At 44.2% G+C, this 25448-nt stretch overlaps 5 non-coding genes and 2 pseudogenes across 5 annotated transcripts; 3 read left to right on the top strand and 4 right to left on the bottom strand.

The window, feature by feature from the left end:
• Positions 1-10469: 10469 nt before the first annotated feature.
• On the top strand, positions 10470-10660 carry LOC140280562 (U2 spliceosomal RNA). The gene has a single exon (XR_011909513.1). It is a non-coding gene; the product is annotated as a U2 spliceosomal RNA (small nuclear RNA).
• Positions 10661-11070: 410 nt separating this feature from the next.
• On the top strand, positions 11071-11184 carry LOC140280733 (U5 spliceosomal RNA). The gene has a single exon (XR_011909663.1). It is a non-coding gene; the product is annotated as a U5 spliceosomal RNA (small nuclear RNA).
• Positions 11185-11459: 275 nt separating this feature from the next.
• On the top strand, positions 11460-11645 carry LOC140280559 (U2 spliceosomal RNA). Its single transcript, XR_011909511.1, has one exon. It is a non-coding gene; the product is annotated as a U2 spliceosomal RNA (small nuclear RNA).
• Positions 11646-15757: 4112 nt separating this feature from the next.
• Positions 15758-15966, bottom strand: LOC140280570 (U2 spliceosomal RNA; annotated as a pseudogene).
• A 4990-nt stretch (positions 15967-20956) lies between these two features.
• LOC140280571 (U2 spliceosomal RNA) lies at positions 20957-21132 on the bottom strand (annotated as a pseudogene).
• Positions 21133-21407: 275 nt separating this feature from the next.
• On the bottom strand, positions 21408-21521 carry LOC140280769 (U5 spliceosomal RNA). Its single transcript, XR_011909696.1, has one exon. It is a non-coding gene; the product is annotated as a U5 spliceosomal RNA (small nuclear RNA).
• A 411-nt stretch (positions 21522-21932) lies between these two features.
• LOC140280811 (U2 spliceosomal RNA) lies at positions 21933-22123 on the bottom strand. Its single transcript, XR_011909729.1, has one exon. It is a non-coding gene; the product is annotated as a U2 spliceosomal RNA (small nuclear RNA).
• Positions 22124-25448: the final 3325 nt, after the last annotated feature.

Here is a 25448-nt window from a genome sequence, read left to right as displayed (position 1 = left end):
CTGATGATGTATTACTTTTCCTTCAGAACTCACAGACGTCTCTCACTCACACGATCACACTCATAAATAAATTCTCAGCACTTTCTGACTACTCTATCAATTGGTCTAAGACCACAGTTCTGCCCATTAACTATAGGGACCAGAATATACCTGCGATCACTTTACAGTCAGGAAATATTAGATATTTAGGCATAAACATTTCCTCCAGGCTCTCAGGGCTAACAAAGCTAAATTATGTGCAATTATTAAAGACAGTAGAGGACGATCTCTCTCGTTTGAAGTCCTTACCTATATCACTTATGGGGAGAGTTACAACCATTAAAATGATGATACTACCAAAAGTTAACTATTTGTTCTCAATGATCCCCATAAAACCATCTGCTACTTGGTTTAAGTCACTAGGTTCATGCATCTCCAAATTTCTGTGGAAAAACAAACCACCACGTATTAGTTTAAAAACCCTACAGAAGACCAAGGACAGTGGTGGATTAGATTTACCTAATTTTCAGCACTATTCCTTAGCCAATAGGTTACAGTATATATCAAAATGGTTTAAACCTAGCCCAATAGATGAACCATGGATAAATATAGAACAAGCATTGTGTGATAATCTGGAAATCTCTGACCTGCCACTTATTAGTCAAAACGTAAAAAATCACAAATGTTTCAAAAGCATTAACATCAGCACCTCTCTGACAGCCTGGTAGGAATTTCTTAAAATAACAAAGTCTTCACTTGTCCCGTGTAAGCTTACACCCATCTGGAACAATCCTGACATCCTGCAAAACAAAAAAATGCTAAACTTTACTCTCTGGAAGATCAAAGGAATCAAACATCTGGAACATATAATCCAAAATGGACATTTTATTTCATTTGATGAGCTCATATCACAACATGAGATAGGCAGCAATAAATTCCTAGAATATCAACAACTTAAGTCTATAATAACAAAGAAATATATCCTCCACCAACCAGACTTACAACTCCCGATTAGGGTAGTAGAATTTCTAAGCATCTGCACCCCAAAACTACTATCAAAAATATATAAATTATTGTCTAAGATAGATGACACAATGTCTCTACCGTCCTCAAAATGGGAGGCAGATTTATCCATCAGTTCTAGTCATAGCTTCTGGCCACATATATGTTTGAACACCTTCAGAATGACTCAAAATCCTAATTTACAGCTCATACAATACAAAATTCTTCATAGAACACACTATACAGGACAAAGGATGTTCAGGATGGGTCTAACACACTCAAACATCTGCTCACATTGCACAGATAACACACCTGATGATTATGCACACGCTTTGTGGTTTTGTGCGCCTGTCCAGAGGTTCTGGCTTGAAGTCTTTGCGGACCTATCAACATGACTAAAGTGTAGCATTCCTGCATGCCCCACACTGTGCATACTGGGTGACTTAGACAACATCAATGTGGAATTTAGCTTAGCACACATGATCCTCACAGTGTTATGTATAGCAAAGAAAACTATTCTCATGAACTGGAAAGCGAAGAACAATCTGTGTATTAACCAGTTTAGAAATTTTCTTTTAGATTATATTAGCATGGAAACAATGTTTGCTTCCTCAAAACATCAATTGGCTGAATTTAATTCTCTCTGGTCCCTTCTGATTAGCTTGATCACATAGTGGTGGTGGTGGGTTGCTGTCCCGTCGCTCTGGGCGGTTGGGTGTGTGCTGGGGGGGGCTGTGTGGCTTCGGGCGTCTGGTGGTCTCTCGGGTCGTGGGGAAATACAGCAGCCCTGTATTATTGCTTCCTGTGAAATCAAGATACAATGTGCACATGCTGGTTACAAATAAGAAAATACAAACAACAAACAGTTTCTTCCATGGTTCACAGCATGTGTATGATCATCTTCATCGCTGGTCTCAGTAAGGATGTTTCAATCTTCGGTGTCAGAGGTTACTAGCACTTAACACACCGGTGGAGTACAGCTTTTACTGCTGACTCTTATCTTTGTCCTTCCGGGCGTGTTGGTTAGGCTGATGTATGTCAGGGTGGAAGTCATCTACTGGTTCTGGTACCTTCTTACAGTGACTGGCATGAATCCAGGTTGCTCTCTCTGCAACTTTAACAGCTGTGTGAGTGACCAGTAGCACCTGGAACGGGCCTTGCCAACGTTTGGACTTCCAATGTTTCCTGCGAAGTTCCTTCACCACCTGTCATCTGGTTGGAGTGGTGTGTTTTCTGTGGCTGGAAGGGCTGCTTTTACTGCCTGTGAAACTTGAGATAGAACAGTGGAAAGGTTTCGACAGTAAGACAACATAGCATCATCACAAACAGTTGTGGAAGGGAGGGGTCTGGTTACAGGTCCCAATCCCAGGTTAGGAGGTCTGCCAAATAAAATTTCAAATGGGCTGAGATTCACTTGAGCTCTGATTCTCATTCTCATGTAGATAAGCACAATAGGTAATGCTTTTGTCCATGGCAGACCTGTTTCTTCACAACATTTGGCTAACTTGGACTTTAATGTACCATTTTCTCTTTCCACAGCACCTCCACTCTGTGGATGATAAGCACAATGTGTGCGCAAGGTTATTCCCAGGAATTTACCAACCTCAGTCAATGCAGTGTTTACAAAATGTGTGCCATTATCACTGCTGATCTTCTCTGGAATGCCCCATCTAGGAATGATTTCTGTTTAGCAGTGCTTTAGTCACTGCATTACTGTTTGCATGTTTTGCAGGGAAAACTTCAACCCATTTACTAAACACGTCCACTATTACTAGTGCATATTTCTTTCCTTCAGCTGGTGTGAGTTCAACAAAATCCATCATCAAATGTTCAAAAGGTTTCTCTGGTGGAGGGTGTGCAACTTGCGATGTGTGTAATGCCTTTCCTACATTATGTGTGGCACAAACCATACATGACTGACAGTATTTTTGCGCATATGAACTGAACCCTTTTGTGAACCACTGAGCAGTGAGTGCATTCAGCATCCCCCCTTTTGACACATGGTTCAACCCATGTGTCAATTTTGAAAAATGAGGAAAAAAATGTTTAGGTAGACAGGGTTTACCATCAGGTCCCATCCAAACACCATCCGTATGAGTTGCACCCACAGAGGACCAAATGCATCCAGAGGACCAAATTTCATCTGCAGAGGCAAAAGTTTGCAAAGCATGGAGATCTGTGAGGGAGTCTTCTGCCTGCAAAGAGAGGGAAGCGAAAACAGGAAAAAAATTAGCTGCTTGCTTAGCTGCAGCATCAGCTCTGGCATTGCCACAAGCAACAGGATCGTCTGAGTTAGTGTGAGCCGTACACTTACAGACCGAGATTGCTGTAGGCAAAAGGATCGCATCAAGAAGATCAGAAACCTGCTTGGAGTTCAGAATAGTTTTACCATCTGATTTAAGGAAATGCCTGTGTTTCCACAGCGCACCAAAGTCATGAACAACACCAAAAGCATATCTGGAATCTGTGTAAATAGTGACAGACTTACCAGCTGCCAACTTACAAGCTTCAGTAAGTGCAATAAGCTCAGTAGTTTGAGCAGAGAAATGTTTAGGAAGAGAACCAGACAACAAAGTGTCATGTGAAGAACATACTGCAAACCAAACACAGTTAGTACCTGTGGCTGGATCACGCAAAGCTGATCCATCTACAAAAAGAATCATGTCAGAGTTTGGAAGAGGAGTCTCTAAAAGATCAGGTCGGGGTGTACAAACTTGTTCCAAAACAGCTTCACAGTCATGAGGCTCCCCATCCTCAGGAGTCGGAAGCAAAGTAGCAGGATTCAGAACAGTACAACGTTTAACAGTGACATTTGGCATATCACGTAGCACAGAGGTGTATCTGAGCCAACAAGCAGTTGAAAGATGTGAAGTTTTCTGCTCGAGAAGAATAATGGCAACAGCATGAGGAACCAAAACAGTCAAATTAGCGTAGCCCACAATATCTTGGGAGGCCAGGACAGCTTTCTCTGCAGCTGCAACAGCACGAAGACAACCAGGCAGGCCTGCAGCCACAGAGTCCAGTTTTGCTGAGAAATGAGCCACTGGCCTTTGCCTGCCCCATGTTCCTGCATAAGAAAAGATGTCATACAACCATGCTTCTCATCAACTGCCTGTATGAAAGGTTTATGAGGATCTGGAATGCCAAGTGTTGGTGCTGTTTGAAGAGCCAGCTTAAGCTGACTAAAGGCTGATTCAGCCTCAGGAGTCCATGGAACACGATCAGCTGACTGGAGCTGCATGTCAGAACTGCAGCTGCCTTTACCATGGATAAGAGCACCTAAGAGAGCTTCGAGAAAAGAGTAGTTAGGAATAAAGTTCCTGCAGTAAGATGTTATACCTAAGAATGACATAAGCTGTTTTTTAGTAACCGGTTTAGGAATGATCTGAACTGCAGCAACATGTTTAGGAGAAAGTGAGCGCCCATCCTTAGAAATCACATGACCCAAAAAGGTGACTTCGTCCTGTACAAACTGTAACTTAGAAAGGCTGGCTTTATGGCCATAAGAAGGAAGATGTTTCAACAGATTCACTGTCTTTTTCACACTGTTGTTTAGATGGACCACATAAAAGGATGTCATCCACATACTGCAAAAGAGCAGAGCCTGTGGTTGATTGAAGTTAATCCAGACTAGCTTTGAGGGCAGCATTGTAAATAGTGGGACTTTCACAGTACCCCTGGCATAACCGGGTAAAAGTCCAAGATCTCCCTTCAAACTAAAAAGCAAACCAAAATGGGCTATCAGGGTGCACTGGCGACAAGTCAACCACTGAGAAAAACTGTGCATCTGATGTAATTTGAGACAAAATAGTGTGTGGGTTGGGCACAGTAGGAGCATGTGGCTGAACTGCAGCATTCACCGCTTGGAGGTCCTGTACAAAACGCCATTCATCTGGCTGGCCAGCATCTTTAATCTTTTTAACAGGAAACAATGGAGTAAGCACAGGTGAATTTTCAAAAGGAACAATAACGCCTGTTTTCTGAAAAGATTGAAAAACAGGTTTAATCCCTTTAATAGCTTCAGGCTTAAAAGGGTATTGTTTTTTACATGGACAAAAGTCTGATTTAGGGGTGACAATTACTGGTTCACAGCCTTTTATCAACCCCACATCATATTTGCTCTTAGCCCAAAGATCATTGGGCACTTCAGCCAACATGGGTATCGAAGACAAATCTGTTTCAGATAAAAAACATGCTTCAAAATGTGATTCTGTGGTAGGAATTAAGTCCACAGTTCTTTGACAATGCATTGTACTCAAAAATGTTTTTTTGTATGCTGACAATCGTTCAGAAAACATCAAATTTGGATCAGCAGGTGAAACAGTCCACTCCATTTCTTTTTGACATGTAGCAACAAACTCTCCCACACCTTGTCACTGCCAGTGTGTACGTTTGGCCAAGGAAATGTGAGGGCGAGTACCACAAACATTAAAAAAATCAAAGTGCTCTGGAGTCAATAAAGTAGGCGCACATATTTTTTCACTTCTTCTCATAGTCATTGTCAGGCCCCAAAGAAATGTGTGATGTGCAGTGCAAATCAGTAGGTTGCATGAAATCAGAAAGGGGTGAAACTAACGCTTTTGCTTCTTCCACTAGTTGTTGTGAAAAAGGAGAGCTGGGAAGTTTCCACTCATAAGCATATGTAAGTGCCGATGAATCAAACTGCACTGCTGTGAAAAAAGGCTGTAACATAACCTTAACACCCTCTGGTGTAGAAGTTAAAATAATGCCTAATTTACACATGAGATCACAGCCCATCAGGTTAATGGGACACAACTCTGATAACAAAAATGAGTGTTTGAAGGAGAGCTCATCGGGAGTGACAACACGCAATGGGCATTGTCATTTTCTCCTTCACAACCTGGCCTGATGCAGACATACAGTAAACGTGGTTTCCACTTAACTTTGGAGGACAATCAAACTCCCCTGACGTCACTACTGATGAACATAAGTTCCTATATTCTGAGAGAAATATCTTTGCTCTAGGACGGAAATAGCATGCAAAACTTTACTACGTGAATCACAGTCGGCAAGCGTTGCTTCACTACACAGAGCAGGAAGAATGTGTGAGTGTGTTTGTGCTATCACCCATTAGTGGAGGCTCCGCTGCCGCGTGACGTCCAGAACCTGCCTCCCACCCTCAGTCAGCCTTTTGCCCAATTTCATCACTTTTTAGCTGTGGACAGTCCTTCTTCCAGTGTCCAGTCTGGCCACAGTAAAAACAAATATTCGGATCATAGCTCTGGCGTGGCCCATTTCGACCTCCTCTCCCACACGTCCATGTCTTCGACTTCGGCCTCGTCCTCTGTTTACACCAACTGCGTAATACATGGTCATGGTTGCCAAATGCAGCTCCTTTTCACACTTGTCCCTTTTGGTTGTCTTACGCGTCTCAACTTGGTTCTGAGCATGGCGAGCATATCGGCGAACGTCAGCCAAACGAGGACCCTCACACCATCCCACGTAAATGTTCTTTACTTCAGTGGCGACATCTATATAATATTGTCTGGGTCCCGTTAAAACATGTATTTTTCCCATCTAATTCCTTGTTTGCTTTAAAAAGAGTATTCCCCATTTTCTATCCCTTCAGTAGCCAACCAGTTTGTATGGAGTACACTGGAGCAACTTGACTGATCAGTAAAACACTGCTTTTGTTGTCACCGCAAGGCTTCCCCCGTCAGTTGTTTCACTGAGACACTACTGAGTAACTACAACTCAACACAGTTTATACACATAACATTCATATACATACTAACAAACAAACAAACAATAATTTATCGCAATTTTCTCATCTCTGTTTGAACGTACACCCAGGTAAATATTCCTGTAGTCTTCTCATACCGACTATGGACCCATTCATTGTTTAACTTCACTGTTTTGCAAATCCTAATTGAATATTACACATTGACATTGAACTTTACTGGATAAGCAGGTCTTCATTGCATTCAGCAGCCTATATGTGAGCATCTATGTGTAAGCTGTTCTTCTTTGCATTTATCAGCAGCAAGCAATTCTTCACTGCACATGCATATGTAAATAGTAAAACAATTCCAATGTGTTAGCGAAACCTTCTATATCACAGTGGTTTCTAAGATCTATTTTAAGTTCTTTGCCATCAGTGAGATGACATAGTTTACAAAGTGTGTCAAATTATCACTGAAGATCTTTTCAGGAATTTCAAATCTAGAAATGAGTTATTTTACGCGTGATTTTGCTACTGAGAGTGCATCTGCTTGTGCACATGGAAATATTTCAGACCATTTGGTAAAAACCTCTGTTGTCACTGAGCAGAATCGTTTCCCTTAACATTAATTTAGTTCAATGAAATCTACACAATAATGAAATAATGAAATCCAAACAAATATGTTGAAAAAGATACACTGGCTTAGGGAATTATCTTCGTTTTGGTCTTAGATTGCCCTGTGGAATGTATTTTGCACATATTTGACCTGCTAGACAAAACTTTATTCATTTATTTATTCTAAAAAAAAAAATTCAATAATTAGTAAAACCATATGCTGTAAAAACCTTGTTCATTATTGCTTCCATCCCTCCTGTTGAGACATGACATGGTCCGTGGCTCAATACTGCAGCATATTTAAACAAATTCTTTGGCAGTATGGTTTTCCTTCCGGTCATTCATACGAGTCTATTGTAGATGGCAATTGAATAACATCTAATAATGCTAAAATATTTGTAGTTTATACATTTAGCTGTGGATGTCAACATACCTGTTTTTCCAATGCTGTGTTAACACATGTACAGTTGAGAAGGCATACTGACTGTCAGTGTAAACGTTAACAACCTTTTTGTTATTTAATTTACAAGCTTCAGTTAAAGCTACCAATTCGACTGCTTGAACAGAGTAATTTTTTGGTAGTGGTTGTTTTAAGAAAACTTCAGTTTCTGTTACTACTGCAAATCCTGTAGCATTTGTGCCATCAGGGTTTTTTGCTTGACCTGTTGAATAAATATAGTTATTTCTGCATTTTCATAACGTATATCAGTTAAGTCTGGCCAGGGTAAAACACTGATGGTTATTTCTGACATGCAATCATGAGGCTTTCCATCTGTGGGGTAGGTAGCAGTGTGAATGGATTAAGTGTAGCACATCTCTCGACAACAAGGTGTGGCTGTGAAAGAAGAACTGTTATGTAGGAGAGATGTCTGGTAAAGATATTTTGTTAAGTAACCATATCACAGCCACTGCATGAGGTACCTTAAGTTTTAATGGGTGAAATAACACCATTATTGTTGATGCCTGCACTGCCAATGGCTTCTGGCCATTGATTCAAAAGTACGATCTCGTCCCTTTTTCCCCCTTTCAGTGGACACTGGCCCCTAATTACCGCAATTCAGCAGGGGGTCTTTCATTAGGAGTACTGGACTCCCCCGTGCACGGTTTCAGCTCCGACCCTGGAAAGCGGAAAAAACGTTGAGATCTGGTTTGAGGACCCAATTGTTGAGAAAAGTCTCTCAATGAGACTCAGAGTTGCTGGAGTCAGTTAATGCAAATGTTTAATCTTGCAGCAAGTTCAAGAATGTGTGTGTGTATGGGTGTATGTGTGCGAACGTGTGTGAGTTTGTGTGTGTTAGAGTTTAAAGAACCTGTTATCCACAGGCAGGTCTTAACTAGTATGGCACAGGTCCAGCCTGTCTCATCTTTTTTGGAAGGTCCAGCGCTCGGCCGTAACCCTTCTGTCTGTTTGGACTCTCACATACATCCGGTTAATCATAGAAAAACGAGAACAAAACTTTTTAGCCCCTTAAATTCATAAAACAGACATGGTGCAGTTATTTCCATTCTAGAAAATAAGAGTAATCACCACCATTCCTATAAATTCTGGATATTCTAACAATCTGAATCTTTTTTAAATGTTTGATGAAGCCCTTTGCTGTTCTGTTTAGAGACTCAGCTGATCATAAACCAAGTTTTGCTCTTGAACCAAGCTTCTAAACTCTTCACCTTTTTCATTTCTCAGTTAGTATTCACTTTAAAATTGATTAAAAGAAAAATTAAATGAATGCCTATCAACAAATGTGGGATCTAAACTCTAGTGCTTTCTCTAAAATAATTTCCTTTCTCAATTCAGAAATGTGTGTGTGTAAGTCACAACACCCGTGACACCAAAACGGCTTTCTTTTCTCTCTTTTCTCTACACTCTGCACTGTGAGCACACACACCAAATCAGAAAGGCTTTTTTCTCTCTTTTCTACATTATGGACTGTGGGGACAGTCCATAATGTGTGCCAGGGCGTTGTCTCACGTATTAGATTATGCTTAAGATACGAATGGGTTTATCAGTCACATCAGAATCCATACATACTGATCCTCCCGTAATAAAATGGTCGGATCTTATCAAACACACTTTGTTTCTTGTGACAAGTCAGCGAAACAGCGTATACACGTCAAGACACTGAATCAAGTTTGCCACAAGAACTCATAAGTTTGGCAGTATTGCTCTGCCGTCAGCAATCATACACCCATTTTATTTTCATGAGACATGTGCAGGCACCTGTTCATCTACTGTTCTATCACTATGAATTAGTTTATCTATTATCAATAAGGATACTTCTACAACTACTATCAAAGTATGTCCGGACTTCTTATGTTGTCAGTTGCTATATATGAATAAGTGGGTTGCTACTGAAAAGCATTAAGCATGTCACACAGCCCAAACATATAACATTTCAGGACATACCACACAGTTAACAACCACAGTGAAGCGTGTCAAAGCCCAAACATGTAACATTCAACAGGACACTTACACAACACATTCAAATCAAACAGTCAGACAACATACAAGAACATATACCCCAGCCGGCATTGCTCCCTGCCTATTTTCCTACAACTCACTATGTGTGCGCACACCTTTATTCACAAACTCTTCAACTTATACTCTTTTACCGAAGCTGCTACAGCTCGATTGGCCAAATACCCTTAGATCCTATTTCGGTGAATTTGACATCTGCCTTGTATGTAACAGATTAGCGGTTTAGCAGTTTTAATTTAGTTTGAGTGAAGGAATTAATTTTATAGCAAAATCCAAAATCGTGAAGAACTCATGAAAGTAAGCTTATTCTCGGATTCCTGAAACTTTAGATTTGCTCTTTCTTTTACTGCAAAGTACAACGTTGAGCAGCACTAATGAGTTGTTTCTATTTTTGGCAGGCTTTACCTTTGCGGATGAAGCCCTTTCTGTCTGTGCAAAAGAAATCTTGTTACTGTGCAGAGTGACTTCTCTGAGTAGAGTCGCCTTACTTGTTGCGACTGTGCCGATGTTCGAAGCTGGAGTGCAAAGTTGTTGCTTGAATGGTGCTCGCTGGAGCGTGTGGTAGTGTAAAGTTATACCATTTAAAAGGGCTGAAGAGTGCTCAGTGCAGCGGGTGGGCGGAGGTGCAAAGTGACACTATGGCCATAAAAAGAACACCGCTACAAGTGCGCATTGTGCCAGGAAGGGCCCTCGGACGTGAACCAGTGGAAAGTTATCGCTTCTCGGCCTTTTGGCTAAGATCAAGTGTAGTATCTGTTCTTATCAGTTTAATGTCTGATATGTCCTCTATGCGAGGACTACATATTAAATGGATTTTTATCAATAGGAGTTGAAAAAGGAGCTTGCTCCGTTCACTCCAAGCATCGACCCGGTACTGCAGTGCAGCTGGGAACGGTGCGCTCTCCTCTGCTCTTGTGAAAAAGCAAACAGCGGTGCAGGATGGAAGTTTCAGGAAGCCTAAGATGAAACTTTCTTTTAATCTGCTGAGAAAAGAGAGTGAATGCGAAGCAGACTTTAACACGGCTCTGGGAGCGAGCCGAGTGCGGGCTAACCGGGACAATTGCTTGAAAGAAACGCGACACCGAATGAGCAGTCAGAACAAAGCCTCAATACGGTGTTCCTGTGTTGTTTGTGGCTGCCTTGTCTTTTGCACAGAGTAAAAGACAAGGCAGCCATCGAATAGGGCCCGATTGTTCCTACTTGGTCAGCCGAGGAGCAAGGGGGGGAGCAAGCGTCTCAACCAAGCAAAGCTCACCATGGGGAAGGTGGCTATGCCAACTAGCCTGATGCCCTGCTCCCGCAGTGATGGATAATCGTACACTGGTTTCTCTTCATAATGTACAAGTCTTTCGCCTTTTACTAAAGACTTCCGTGGAGAGCAGCACTAATGAATTGTTTCTATTTTTGGCAGGCTTTACCTTTGCGGGTGAAGCCCTTTCTGTCTGTGCAAAAGAAATCTTGTTACTGTGCAGAGTGACTTCTCTGAGTAGAGTCGCCTTACTTGTTGCGACTGTGCCGATGTTGCTTGAATGGTGCTCGCTGGAGCGTGCGGTAGTGTAAAGTTATACCATTTAAAAGGGTTGAAGAGTGCTCAGTGCAGCGGGTGGGCGGAGGTGCAAAGTGACACTATGGCCATAAAACGAACACCGCTACAAGTGCGCATTGTGCCAGGAAGGGCCCTCGGACGTGAACCAGTGGACAGATATCGCTTCTCGGCCTTTTGGCTAAGATCAAGTGTAGTATCTGTACTTATCAGTTTAATATGTGATATGTCTATGCAAGGACTACATATTAAATGGATTTTTATCAATAGGATTTGAAAAAGGAACGGTGCGCTCTCCTCTGCTCTTGTGAAAAAGCAAACAGCGGTGCAGGATGGAAGTTTCTTTTAATCTGCTGAGAAAAGAGAGTGAATGCGAAGCAGACTTTAACACGGCTCTGGTAGCGAGCCGAGTGCGGGCTAACCAGGAGAATTGCTTGAAAGATACGCGACACCGAATGAGCGGTCAGAACAAAATCTCAATACGGTGTTCTTGTGGTGTTTTTATAAAATGCGGTGTAAAAAAAGGTGTGAATGCCCCATAGAAAACTAAAAGGTGGAGCGGAAGTGTTCGGCTGCAAGAAGGTGTGAATGTCCGACTATATTTGGTGAAAAGCAGGTGAAGCAAGGTCTGAATGCCCAACCTTACATCATCAAAAGCAGGAGTGGATGTGTTCGGCTACAAGAAGGTTTGAATGTCCGAGCATAGTTTGTAAAAAGCGGGTAAGAAAAGGTTCGAATGCCCGAACATACACCATCAAAAGAGGGAGCGGAGGTGTTCCGCTGAAAGACGGTGTGAATGTCCGACCATAGTTGGTAAAAAGCGGGTAAGAAAAGGTTCGAATGCCCGAATATATACCATCAAAACGGAAGCGGAGGTGTTCGGCTGTAAGAAGTTGTGAATGTCCGACCAAAGTTTGTAAAAAGCAGTTAAGAAAAGGTTCGAATATCCAACCAAACATAATCAAAAGTGGGAGCAGAGCTGTTCGACTGCAAGTAGGTGTGAATGTCCACCCATAATTCCTGAAAAATGGGTAAGAAAAGGTGCGAATGCCCAACCATACATCATCAAAAGAAGAAGTGGATGTGTTCTGCTACAAGAAGGTTTGAATGTCCGACCATAGTTTGTGAAAAGTGGGTAAGAAAAGGTTCGAATGCCCGAACATACACCATCAAAAGAGGGAGCGGAGGTGTTCCGCCATAAGAAGGTGTGAATGTCCGACCGTAGTTGGTTAAAATACCCGACTGTACACAATCAATAGCGGGAGCGAATGTGTTCGGCTACAAGAAGGTGTGAATGGCCGACCATTTTTTGTAAATAGCGGGTAAGAAAAGGTGCGAATGCCCGACAATGTATGATCAAAAGAGGGAGCGGAGGTTTTCGGCTAAAAGAAGGTCTGAATTTCCAACCATAATTTGTAAAAACCGGGGAAGAAAAGGCTCGAAAGCCCGACTATACACCATCAAAAGCGGGAGCAGAGGGGTTCAGCTGCAAGAAGGTCTGAATGTCCATCAATAATTGCTAGAAAAAATGAAAGAAAATTTTCGAATATCAAACTGCACATGATCATATGCGGGAGAGGAGGTGTTCAGCTGCAAGAAGGTGTGAATGTCCACCCATAATTCCTGAAAAATGGGTAAAAAAAGGTGCGAATGCCCAACCATACATCATCAAAAGCATGTGTGAATGTCAGATCATAATTTGCAAAAACCTGATTGTGTGCAGCTGAACACCTCTGCTCCCGCTTTTGATGGTGTATAGTCGGGCTTTCGAGGCTTTTCTTCAACGGTGTTTACAAATTATGGTTGGAAATTCAGACCTTGCAGCCGAACACCTCCGCTCCCTCTTTTGATCATACATTGTCGGGCATTCGCACCTTGTCTTACCCGCATTTTACAAACCATGGTCGGACTTTCACACCTTCTTGTAGCTGAACAACTCCGCTCCCGCTATTGATTGTGTACAGTCGGGTATTTTAACCTTTTCTTACCCGCTTTTTACCAATTATGGTCGGACATTCACACCGTCTTACAGCGGAACACCTCCGCTCCCTCTTTTGATGGTGTATGTTCGGGCATTCAAAACTTTTTCTTACCCACTTTTCACAAACTATGGTCGGACATTCAAACCTTCTTGTAGCAGAACACATCCACTTCTTCTTTTGATGATGTATGGTTGGGCATTCGCACCTTTTCTTACCCATTTTTCAGGAATTATGGGTGGACATTCACACCTACTTGCAGTCGAACAGCTCTGCTCCCACTTTTGATTATGTTTGGTTGGATATTCGCACCTTTTCTTAACTGCTTTTTACAAACTTTGGTCGGACGTTCACAACTTCTTACAGCCGAACACCTCCGCTTCCGCTTTTGATGGTATATATTCGGGCATTCGAACCTTTTCTTACCCGCTTTTTACCAACTATGGTCGGACATTCACACCGTCTTTCAGCGGAACACCTCCGCTCCCTCTTTTGATGGTGTATGTTCGGGCATTCGCACCTTTTATTACCCACTTTTTACAAACTATGGTCGTACATTCAAACCTTCTTGTAGCCGAAAACCTCCACTCCCTCTTTTGATCATACTTTGTCGGGCATTCGCACCTTTTCTTACCCGCTTTTTACAAACTATGCTCGGACATTCAAACCTTCTTGTAGCCAAACACATCCACTCCTGCTTTTGTTGATGTATGGTTGGGCATTCGAACCTACTTGTTGCCCGCTTTTCATTAATTATGGGTGGACATTCACACCTTGTCGCAGCCAAACACCTCCGCTACCTGTTTTGATCATGTATGGTTGGACATTCGCACCTTTTCTCACCCGCTTTTTGCAAACTATGGTCGGCCATTCACAGCTTCCTCTCCACCATACTTGTATGGTGGGATATTCACACCCACTTGCATCCGAAGACCTCCGCCCCCACTTTTGTTGATATTTAGTCGGTCATTCACACCTTACCCGTTTTCTTGCCGCCAAACACCTCTGATCTCGCTTTTGATGATGTAAGATTGGGCATTCAGACCTTGCTTTTCCTGCTTTTCACCAACTATATATATAACATTCACACCTTCTTGCAGCCGAACACTTCCGCTCCACCTTTTAGGTATCTATCACACCTTTTTTTTCACCGCATTTTATAGATTATGGTTGGAAATTCTCAACCACTCATCCGAAGACCTCTCCTCCCGCTTTTGTTAATATATTTGAACTTTAGTCAGACATTCACACCTACTTGCAGCCGAACACCACCTCTCTAGCTTTTGATGATGTATGGTCCGGCATTCTTACCGTTTCTAACACATTTTTCAGCAATTGTGGTAGGACATTCACACCTTCTTGCAGCTGAACACCTCTCCCACTTATGATCATGTGCGGATTGATTTTCGAAAATTTTCTTTCAGGTTTTCTAGCAATTAAAAATGGACATTTAGACCTTCTTGCAGCTGAACACCTCCGCTACCGCTTTTGATCATACATTGTCAGGCATTCGCACCTTGTCTTACCCGCTTTTTACAAAATTTAGTCGAACATTCACACCTTTTTGCAGCCGAACACAGTTTTTTGCAGCCGAATTTGGGCATTCGAACCTTTTCATACCCACTTTTTACCAACTATGGTCGGACATTCACACCGTCTTACAGCGGATCACCTCCGCTCCCTCTTTTGATGGTGTATGTTCAGGCATTCGAACCTTTTCTTACCCGCTTTTTACAAACTATGCTCGTACATTCAAACCTTCTTGTAGCCGAACACATCCACTCCTGCTTTTGATGATGTATGGTTGGGCATTCGAACCTACTTGTTGCCCGCTTTTCATTAATTATGGGTGGACATTCACACCTTGTCGCAGCCAAACACCTCCGCTCCCTGTTTTGATCATGTATGGTTGGACATTCGCACCTTTTCTCACCCGCTTTTTGCAAACTATGGTCGGCCATTCACAGCTTCCTCTCCACCATACTTGTATGGTGGGATATTCACACCCACTTGCATCCGAAGACCTCCGCCCCCACTTTTGTTGATATTTAGCCGATCATTCGCACCTTACCCGCTTTTGGCAAACTATGGCCTTCTTGCAGCCAAAAACCTCTGATCTCGCTTTTGATGATGTAAGGTTGGGCATTCAGACCTTGCTTCACCTGCTTTTCACCAAATATAGTCGGACATTCACACCTTCTTGCAGCCGAACACTTCCGCTCCACCTTTTAGTTTTCTATGGGGCATTCACACCTTTTTTTACACCGCATTTTATAAAAACACCACAGGAACACCGTATTGAGGCTTTGTTCTGACCGCTCATTCGGTGTCGCGTTTCTTTCAAGCAATTCTCCTGGTTAGCCCGCACTCGGCTCGCTCCCAGAGCCGTGTTAAAGTCTGCTTCGCATTCACTCTCTTTTCTCAGCAGATTAAAAGAAACTTCCATCCTGCACCGCTGTTTGCTTTTTCACAAGAGCAGAGGAGAGCGCACCGTTCCCAGCGGCACTGCAGTACCGGGTCGATGCTTGGAGTGAACGGAGCAAGCTCCTTTTTCAATTCCTATTGATAAAAATCCATTTAATATGTAGTCCTCGCATAGACATATCACATATTAAACTGATAAGTACAGATTTTTTTTTTTTTTTTTTTTTTTTTTTTTTTTATTACAAAACTTCCAAGAAACATTTAGAACAACATGACAAACCAATCAAAGCAATGCTTTACATGTCCGACACAAAAACCATACAAACATAAGAAACAACCACAAAGAAACACTACCCGCTCATGAAAATAAAGTCTTCCATCGCTCTCTTGCAGCGTGATACCCGTACTTTTCCTCCTCCATTCTTCTCATGCGTCCAATCTCTGCCCTCACCCTTGCCACCACCCTTCCCACCTGCCAGTCCACATTGTTTTTAATCAACGCCATCCTTGCATCCCACAGCGCCACCTTTCCCATAGACAGAACCAACCATAACAGAAAACCCTCCCTACCTTTCCCCCTTAAACCCAAGCCCAGCATTATCATGTCATACTTTAAAGACCCCAATCTTGGAAAAAAAAGAACCAACTCAACCCACACTTTTGTTGCAAACCCACATTCCCAAAACACATGCTCAATTGTCTCATCAGCCCCACACCCCTCCCTTGGGCACAAACTCCCCCGTGTCAACCCGTGTCTATTTAAAACTTCCCTGACTGGCAACCTCCTGTGTAAGGCGAGCCAATTTATATCCCTCGCCCTGTTTGTGAGACCTTTCTGCTGTGTGAAAACCCACCCTTGTTGCCCCACCCCATACACCCCCACCGGCCCCCTTTTTTCCACCAGAGCCCTGTACAGGCGCCGGTGACTGAAGCACAGGTCCCCCTCCTGACACTCTGGGTGCTTTTTCCCCCAGCATACCACCTGCCTATAATACGGGGGTAAGACATCCCCCTTTGGCTTTCGATTGTCCCATAACACCAATCTCCTGAAGGGGAATGACAACCAAAACAGCAAAAGTGCCTGAAAATGATGGCCACTGGTCTGTTGCACAGACCTGCACAAAAAGGAAAAGAAAACCACATCCAACTTAAGTGGGATGTCCGGCACACCCCTCCCTCCCATCCGAACTTCCTGGTACATCCACTCCCTTCTCACATATTCATACCCCCCCCATACAAAGGAAAAAACATCTCTCATGAAACTTCTCCTATATTGAGGAGGTAAAGGAAAAACATACGCTAGGTATACCAAAAATGGCAAAATATCAGCCTTCAAAACCAGCACTCTACCACTTAAGGAAAGTTGCCGGGATTTCCACAGCCCCATCCGCGAACGGGCTGCAGCCAGACGCCTTCCCCAATTTAATTCTGCACTCCCCTCTCCCTGAAACTCTACCCCCAGGACTCTCACTGGGCCCTGGCACTGGGGCAGACCAGCTAGGCCTCCCACCCTACCAGCCCATGGTCCAAAAAACTTAATGGTGGACTTCCCTAAGTTCACTTTGGCCCCCGACACTATCGAAAAACTCTCCACCACTTCCAACAGCCGTGTGACCGACCTCTCTGTTGTCAAAAAAAAGGTCATGTCATCCGCATACTGCATCACTGTCAACTTGTCTGGACCTGCTCCAGGAAGGTGCAGACCCACCACACCCGGGTCCCCCCGCACCACCGCACCCAGCGGCTCCATGTAAGCCACAAAGAGCAGCGGGGAGAGTGGGCATCCCTGCCTCACCCCAGTTCTCTGTGCCACCACTGTACCCAAGTGCCCGTTCACCATAACTCTGCTCCCCACCCCCTTGTACATGATCTCCAACCACTCTATGAAACGGGGCCCAAATCCCATCCTCTCCAAAACTGCAAAAAGAAACCTGTGGTTCACCCTGTCAAACGCTTTCTCCATATCTAACCCCACCAAACTCATATTGATCCCCCGCTCCTCCACCCAATGAATACAGTCCCTCACCAATCCCAGATTCCACTGTATTAGCCTTCCCTCCACCCCACACGTCTGATCCTCATGGATTACATGAGGTAGAGCCTTCCGAAGACGACCAACTAGGACTCGAGCCACAATTTTGTAGTCCACACAGAGCAACGTGATCGGCCTATAGCTTTCCATTCGCTCCCTGTCCCCTTTCTTATACAAGAGAGATATGACCCCCTCCCTCATTGTTTTCCCTAAGCCCCTCCCTTCCAAAACAGATTTAACCACCTCCCACACATCCCTCCCCAAAATCCCCCAAAAAAACAAAAAAAATTCCTTGGGCAGCCCATCAATCCCAGGCACCTTGCCTGATGGCAGCCCCTTCATGGCCTCCTCCACCTCTGCCATGGTCACCGGGCCCTCCATCCCCTCAACTATATCTCCAGGAACCCTTCTCTGCAGAGACCCTAAAAACCTTCCCAGGCCATCCTCACCCACAGCCCCCTCCCCAAAAACTTCCCCAAAAAACAGAGAAGCTACCTCCACCATCTCCAGTGGGTCTGTCACAGAACCCCCACCTTTCCCACGCAGCTGCGGGATACATGCCCTTGCCTGGGCTGTCTTAACCTGCTTGAAAAAGTAAGCACTGCAGCGTTCCCCCAACTCAAACTTCTCCTTTCTACACCGAAATAAAAACACCCTAGCCCTCTCCCTAAAATAAATCCCTAACTTACCCTTTACCGCTTCAACTGCCTCCCTATCCAGCGTCTCCCCCTTATTCCCTGCTGTCACCAAAAATTGTAGTCTCCTCTGTAAGTGCACAAACTCCCTTCTCCTCTCCCGTGCTCTCACTGTGCTATATGAGATCGCCAATAGGCGAGTATTGTGTTTTACCCCCTCCCACCAGTCCACCACTGATCCGAAACAAGGCTTAAGCTGTTCCCACACCCCATAATGGAAAGAAAAACTTTTCCGGAAAGCCTTTTCCTTCAAGATTTCACAATTTAGCCTCCAAAACCCCCTCCCAAAAAGGGGTGCCTCCACCTCAAAGGTCACCTGGAGTTGGCCGTGATCTGTGAACCAGAGGGGCGACACTGCAGCATCTTTCACCTCCACCACCTTTGGCAAAAAAACAAAATCTATCCTACTGCGTGAACCCCTAGAATTTGACCATGTGAATCCTTCCCCTGACCTATCCACCACCCTGAAACTATCCTGTAAATTAAAGTCCATCACTACATCCCTCAAATAAGGCAAACTAAAATCCCCAATGCCTTCAAAAGAGACATTAAAATCCCCCCCCACAACCAAAACCCTGTTGGTAACACAAACATCAGGCAACGCCAAAAAAAGATCCCTCCGTCCCTGTGGTTCTGCTGGGGCATAAACAGTGATGAACCGAAAATAGACCCCCCTCCAGTCCGCATCAACCACTAGTACCCTCCCCTGTACCACAGAAAAACTCCCCGACACATGAAAATCCCTATCCCCAAATAAAATACCCACCCCACAAGAGTGAACCCCTCCCACCCCCCACCTTGAAATCCCCCTCTTCCATCCATCAGAGAAGACCCTTACATCTCCCCCATCCCTTAAATGAACCTCCTGTAAAAAACAAACCTGGAAAGGGACCTGGGCCAAATAATGAAAAATCCCCCCCCTCTTCCCCTTATCTCTCATCCCCCTCACATTGACTGTTAAAACTGTAAAGGTCCCTTTCAGGCCTTCTCTTTCTCTCCCAGTAGGCCCTCGGAACCACTCCCCACAGACCCCCCCGATCCGTAGACCTCGCACTCCTCAAGGTAGGCCACACTGCTGGGCGACCTGGCCTCAAAAACAGAGCGTGACGAGCTCAGGGGTGAAACAGCCCCCCCCTCCCCTGGCCCAGTCCCCCCATCTATGTTATCAGCCCTCGCACCATCTTGGGTGCCCCCGGAGGCCCCGCCCTCCCCTTCCGCACCCCTGCTTACTCCTTGATGCCTCTCGGAGGCTGCAGGTACCCCCTCCATTACATCAGACCCCCTGCAGGAACCCTTCGGCCCCAAGTCCACACCCAATGACCCCGAATGTCCTGGTGAAGTCGAAGGCACCTCTCCTTCACACGCACTGTCCATCGACTGAACGGCACCCTCTCGCTGTTTCTTCCTCCTCCTTCTTCCCTTCACCTGTGTTTCAGCACGGACCGCTTCAGCTGAGGACTCTGTGTAGTCCTCACCTGAAGAGACCCTCTGCCTCCTCACTCCACCAATCGCTGCCATCACCATCTCCACCGTCTCCTCCTCCGAACTCGCCGCACAATCTGCCCAGGATCCTGTCAGCGGCAGACAGTCTCCAAAGCTCACCATAACACTCACACCTTCACGATCACCTCCCAAGTCCGATGGGTCTGCCGCTCCTTCGACGTTGCCCTTCCCTGGGACATCTCCATCTGCCATGAGCCTTTCCCCAGCCGGCGAGGCTGCGGCCGCCTCCGCAATCCGGACAGCAGCCCCCGTCCCAAGGCCCATCTTTGCCTCGTGGACCTCCTGACGCAACTCCACCTGCGGCCTCTGCTTCCGGATCTCCAAACCTCCAGCCACTGTGGCGTATGTGCGGGTACGTTTGGGGCAGTCCCGAAGCAGGTGCCCCGCATCCCCGCACCCATGACAGTGCCGGGGTGCATCACAGGTGGCAGCACCGTGCCCACTTCCCCCACAGTTCCGGCAGCAAACTTGGACGCAGCCTGTCGCCAGGTGTCCAAACCTGCGACATTGTCTGCAAAACAGTGGCTGCCCGGAGTAAAAAAGAAATCCCCTGTCCGCCCCAATTGAAAAGTATGCAGGGGGGTGCTTTAATCCGTCCATGCTGTCTGGATCCTCCCCCAACAGCACCCTGAACTGCCTCCGACCTGTCCAGATCCCAAAACTGTCCCGCAGATATTTCGGCTGCATGTCCACTTTCCCGTACCTCCTGAGGAACCCAGCCACTGCCTCGTCCCCGACGTATGGGTTGTAAACGTGGATAGTCACAATCCTCAAATTCCTCTGGCAAAGAGGCACCACTCTGAACCTGGAAAAGGGCTCCATCTCTGCCTTTTCCTGAAATGTTGCTTGGATCTGATCGTACTGCTGCTGGCTGTTCAAAGTGAGATCATATCCCCCATCGGCTGTGTTCCATTGCAAACAGAAAATCTGTGCCGGATCAACTTTCAAACCTGCGACGATGACAGTTCTGACGAACCACTCCCGATCTCCAAAATGACTTTTCTTGTCTTTTAAAACAAACCTCAAAGAATTTCGCAGACCAGCATAAAATGCTGTCTGGGATGGATGTTTAATGACCATTTTTCCTCCAAAAAAAAAAAAAAACGATACACCTAAATCATCCAGGCTCCTTACATCGCTTGGCTCTGGTAACTTAAACCACTTACTGCACTTGATCTTAGCCAAAAGGCCGAGAAGCGATATCTGTCCACTGGTTCACGTCCGAGGGCCCTTCCTGGCACAATGCGCACTTGTAGCAGTGTTCGTTTTATGGCCATAGTGTCACTTTGCACCTCCGCCCACCCGCTGCACTGAGCACTCTTCAACCCTTTTAAATGGTATAACTTTACACTACCGCACGCTCCAGCGAGCACCATTCAAGCAACATCGGCACAGTCGCAACAAGTAAGGCGACTCTACTCAGAGAAGTCACTCTGCACAGTAACAAGATTTCTTTTGCACAGACAGAAAGGGCTTCACCCGCAAAGGTAAAGCCTGCCAAAAATAGAAACAATTCATTAGTGCTGCTCTCCACGGAAGTCTTTAGTAAAAGGCGAAGGACTTGTACATTATGAAGAGAAACCAGTGTACGATTATCCATCACTGCGGGAGCAGGGCATCAGGCTAGTTGGCATAGCCACCTTCCCCATGGTGAGCTTTGCTTGGTTGAGATGCTTGCTCCCCCCCCTTGCTCCTCGGCTGACCAAGTAGGAACAATCGGGCCCTATTTGATGGCTGCCTTGTCTTTTACTCTGTGCAAAAGACAAGGCAGCCACAAACAACACGGGAACACCGTATTGAGGCTTTGTTCTGACTGCTCATTCGGTGTCGCGTTTCTTTCAAGCAATTCTCCCGGTTAGCCCGCACTCGGCTCGCTCCCAGAGCCGTGTTAAAGTCTGCTTCGCATTCACTCTCTTTTCTCAGCAGATTAAAAGAAAGTTTCATCTTAGGCTCCCTGAAACTTCCATCCTGCACCGCTGTTTGCTTTTTCACAAGAGCAGAGGAGAGCGCACCGTTCCCAGCTGCACTGCAGTACCGGGTCGATGCTTGGAGTGGACGGAGCAAGCTCCTTTTTCAACTCCTATTGATAAAAATCCATTTAATATGTAGTCCTCGCATAGAGGACATATCAGACATTAAACTGATAAGAACAGATATTACACTTGATCTTAGCCAAAAGGCCGAGAAGCGATAACTGTCCACTGGTTCACGTCCGAGGGCCCTTCCTGGCACAATGCGCACTTGTAGCGGTGTTCTTTTTATGGCCATAGTGTCACTTTGCACCTCCGCCCACCCGCTGCACTGAGCACTCTTCAGCCCTTTTAAATGGTATAACTTTACACTACCACACGCTCCAGTGAGCACCATTCAAGCAACAACTTTGCACTCCAGCTTCGAACATCGGCACAGTCGCAACAAGTAAGGCGACTCTACTCAGAGAAGTCACTCTGCACAGTAACAAGATTTCTTTTGCACAGACAGAAAGGGCTTCATCCGCGAAGGTAAAGCCTGCCAAAAATAGAAACAACTCATTAGTGCTGCTCAACGTTGTACTTTGCAGTAAAAGAAAGAGCAAATCTAAAGTTTCAGGAATCCGAGAATAAGCTTACTTTCATGAGTTCTTCACGATTTCGGATTTTGCTATAAAATGAATTCCTTCACTCAAACTAAATTAAAACTGCTAAACCGCTAATCTGTTACATACAAGGCAGATGTCAAATTCACCGAAATAGGATCTAAGGGTATTTGGCTTATCGAGCTGTAGCAGCTTCGGTAAAAGAGTATAAGTTGAAGAGTTTGTGAATAAAGGTGTGCGCACACATAGTGAGTTGTAGGAAAATAGGCAGGGAGCAATGCCGGCTGGGGTATATGTTCTTGTATGTTGTCTGACTGTTTGATTTGAATGTGTTGTGTAAGTGTCCTGTTGAATGTTACATGTTTGGGCTTTGACACGCTTCACTGTGGTTGTTAACTGTGTGGTGTGTCCTGAAATGTTATATGTTTGGGCTGTGTGACATGCTTAATGCTTTTCAGTAGCAACCCACTTATTCATATATAGCAACTGACAACATAAGAAGTCCGGACATACTTTGATAGTAGTTGTAGAAGTATCCTTATTGATAATAGATAAACTAATTCATAGTGATAGAACAGTAGATGAACAGGTGCCTGCACATGTCTCATGAAAATAAAATGGGTGTATGATTGCTGACGGCAGAGCAATACTGCCAAACTTATGAGTTCTTGTGGCAAACTTGATTCAGTGTCTTGACGTGTATACGCTGTTTCGCTGACTTGTCACAAGAAACAAAGTGTGTTTGATAAGATCCGACCATTTTATTATTGGAGGATCAGTATGTATGGATTCTGATGTGACTGATAAACCCATTCGTATCTTAAGCATAATCTAATACGTGAGACAACGCCCTGGCACACAATCAAAAAAAAAAGAGAGAGAGCGGTTTTGTGTCCCCACAGTCCTTTCTGATTTGGTGTGTGTGCTCACAGTGCAGAGTGTAGAGAAAAGAGAGAAAAGAAAGCCGTTTTGGTGTCACGGGTGTTGTGACTTACACACACACATTTCTGAATTGAGAAAATAAATTATTTTAGAGAAAGCACTAGAGTTTAGATCCCACATTTGTTGATAGGCATTCATTTAATTTTTCTTTTAATCAGTTTTAAAGTGAATACTAACTGAGAAATGAAAAAGGTGAAGAGTTTAGAAGCTTGGTTCAAGAGCAAAACTTGGTTTATGATCAGCTGAGTCTCTAAACAGAACAGCAAAGGGCTTCATCGAACATTTAAAAAAGATTCAGATTGTTAGAATATCCAGAATTTATAGGAATGGTGGTGATTACTCTTATTTTCTAGAATGGAAATAACTGCACCATGTCTGTTTTATGAATTTAAGGGGCTAAAAAGTTTTGTTCTCATTTTTCTATGATTAACCGAATGTATGTGAGAGTCCAAACAGACAGAAGGGTTACGTCCGAGCGCTGGACCTTCCAAAAAAGATGAGACAGGCTGGACCTGTGCCATACTAGTTAAGACCTGCCTGTGGATAACAGGTTCTTTAAACTCTCACACACACAAACTCACACACGTTCACACACATACACCCATACACACACACATTCTTGAACTTGCTGCAAGATTAAACATTTGCATTAACTGACTCCAGCAACTCTGAGTCTCATTGAGAGACTTTTCTCAACAATTGGGTCCTCAAACCAGATCTCAACGTTTTTTCCGCTTTCCAGGGTCGGAGCTGAAACCGTGCACGGGGGAGTCCAGTACTCCTAATGAAAGACCCCCTGCTGAATTGCGGTAATTAGGGGCCAGTGTCCACTGAAAGGGGGAAAAAGGGACGAGATCGTACTTTTGAATCAATGGCCAGAAGCCATTGGCAGTGCAGGCATCAACAATAATGGTGTTATTTCACCCATTAACACTTAAGGTACCTCATGCAGTGGCTGTGATATGGTTACTTAACAAAATATCTTTACCAGACATCTCTCCTACATAACAGTTCTTCTTTCACAGCCACACCTTGTTGTCGAGAGATGTGCTACACTTAATCCATCCACACTGCTACCTACCCCACAGATGGAAAGCCTCATGATTGCATGTCAGAAATAACCATCAGTGTTTTACCCAGGCCAGACTTAACTGATATACGTTATGAAAATGCAGAAATAACTATATTTATTCAACAGGTCAAGCAAAAAACCCTGATGGCACAAATGCTACAGGATTTGCAGTAGTAACAGAAACTGAAGTTTTCTTAAAACAACCACTACCAAAAAATTACTCTGTTCAAGCAGTCGAATTGGTAGCTTTAACTGAAGCTTGTAAATTAAATAACGAAAAGGTTGTTAACGTTTACACTGACAGTCAGTATGCCTTCTCAACTGTACATGTGTTAACACAGCATTGGAAAAACAGGTATGTTGACATCCACAGCTAAATGTATAAACTACAAATATTTTAGCATTATTAGATGTTATTCAATTGCCATCTACAATAGACTTGTATGAATGACCGGAAGGAAAACCATACTGCCAAAGAATTTGTTTAAATATGCTGCAGTATTGAGCCACGGACCATGTCATGTCTCAACAGGAGGGATGGAAGCAATAATGAACAAGGTTTTTACAGCATATGGTTTTACTAATTATTGAATTTTTTTTTTTAGAATAAATAAATGAATAAAGTTTTGTCTAGCAGGTCAAATATGTGCAAAATACATTCCACAGGGCAATCTAAGACCAAAACGAAGATAATTCCCTAAGCCAGTGTATCTTTTTCAACATATTTGTTTGGATTTCATTATTTCATTATTGTGTAGATTTCATTGAACTAAATTAATGTTAAGGGAAACGATTCTGCTCAGTGACAACAGAGGTTTTTACCAAATGGTCTGAAATATTTCCATGTGCACAAGCAGATGCACTCTCAGTAGCAAAATCACGCGTAAAATAACTCATTTCTAGATTTGAAATTCCTGAAAAGATCTTC

This window comes from Leuresthes tenuis, unplaced genomic scaffold (assembly GCF_036924035.1).
Source record: "Leuresthes tenuis unplaced genomic scaffold, fLeuTen1.0.hap1 SCAF_21, whole genome shotgun sequence".
Lineage (NCBI taxonomy): Eukaryota > Metazoa > Chordata > Actinopteri > Atheriniformes > Atherinopsidae > Leuresthes > Leuresthes tenuis.
The sequence above is the reverse complement of the archived record's forward strand: the minus strand, read 5'-3'. Positions and strand labels throughout refer to the sequence as shown.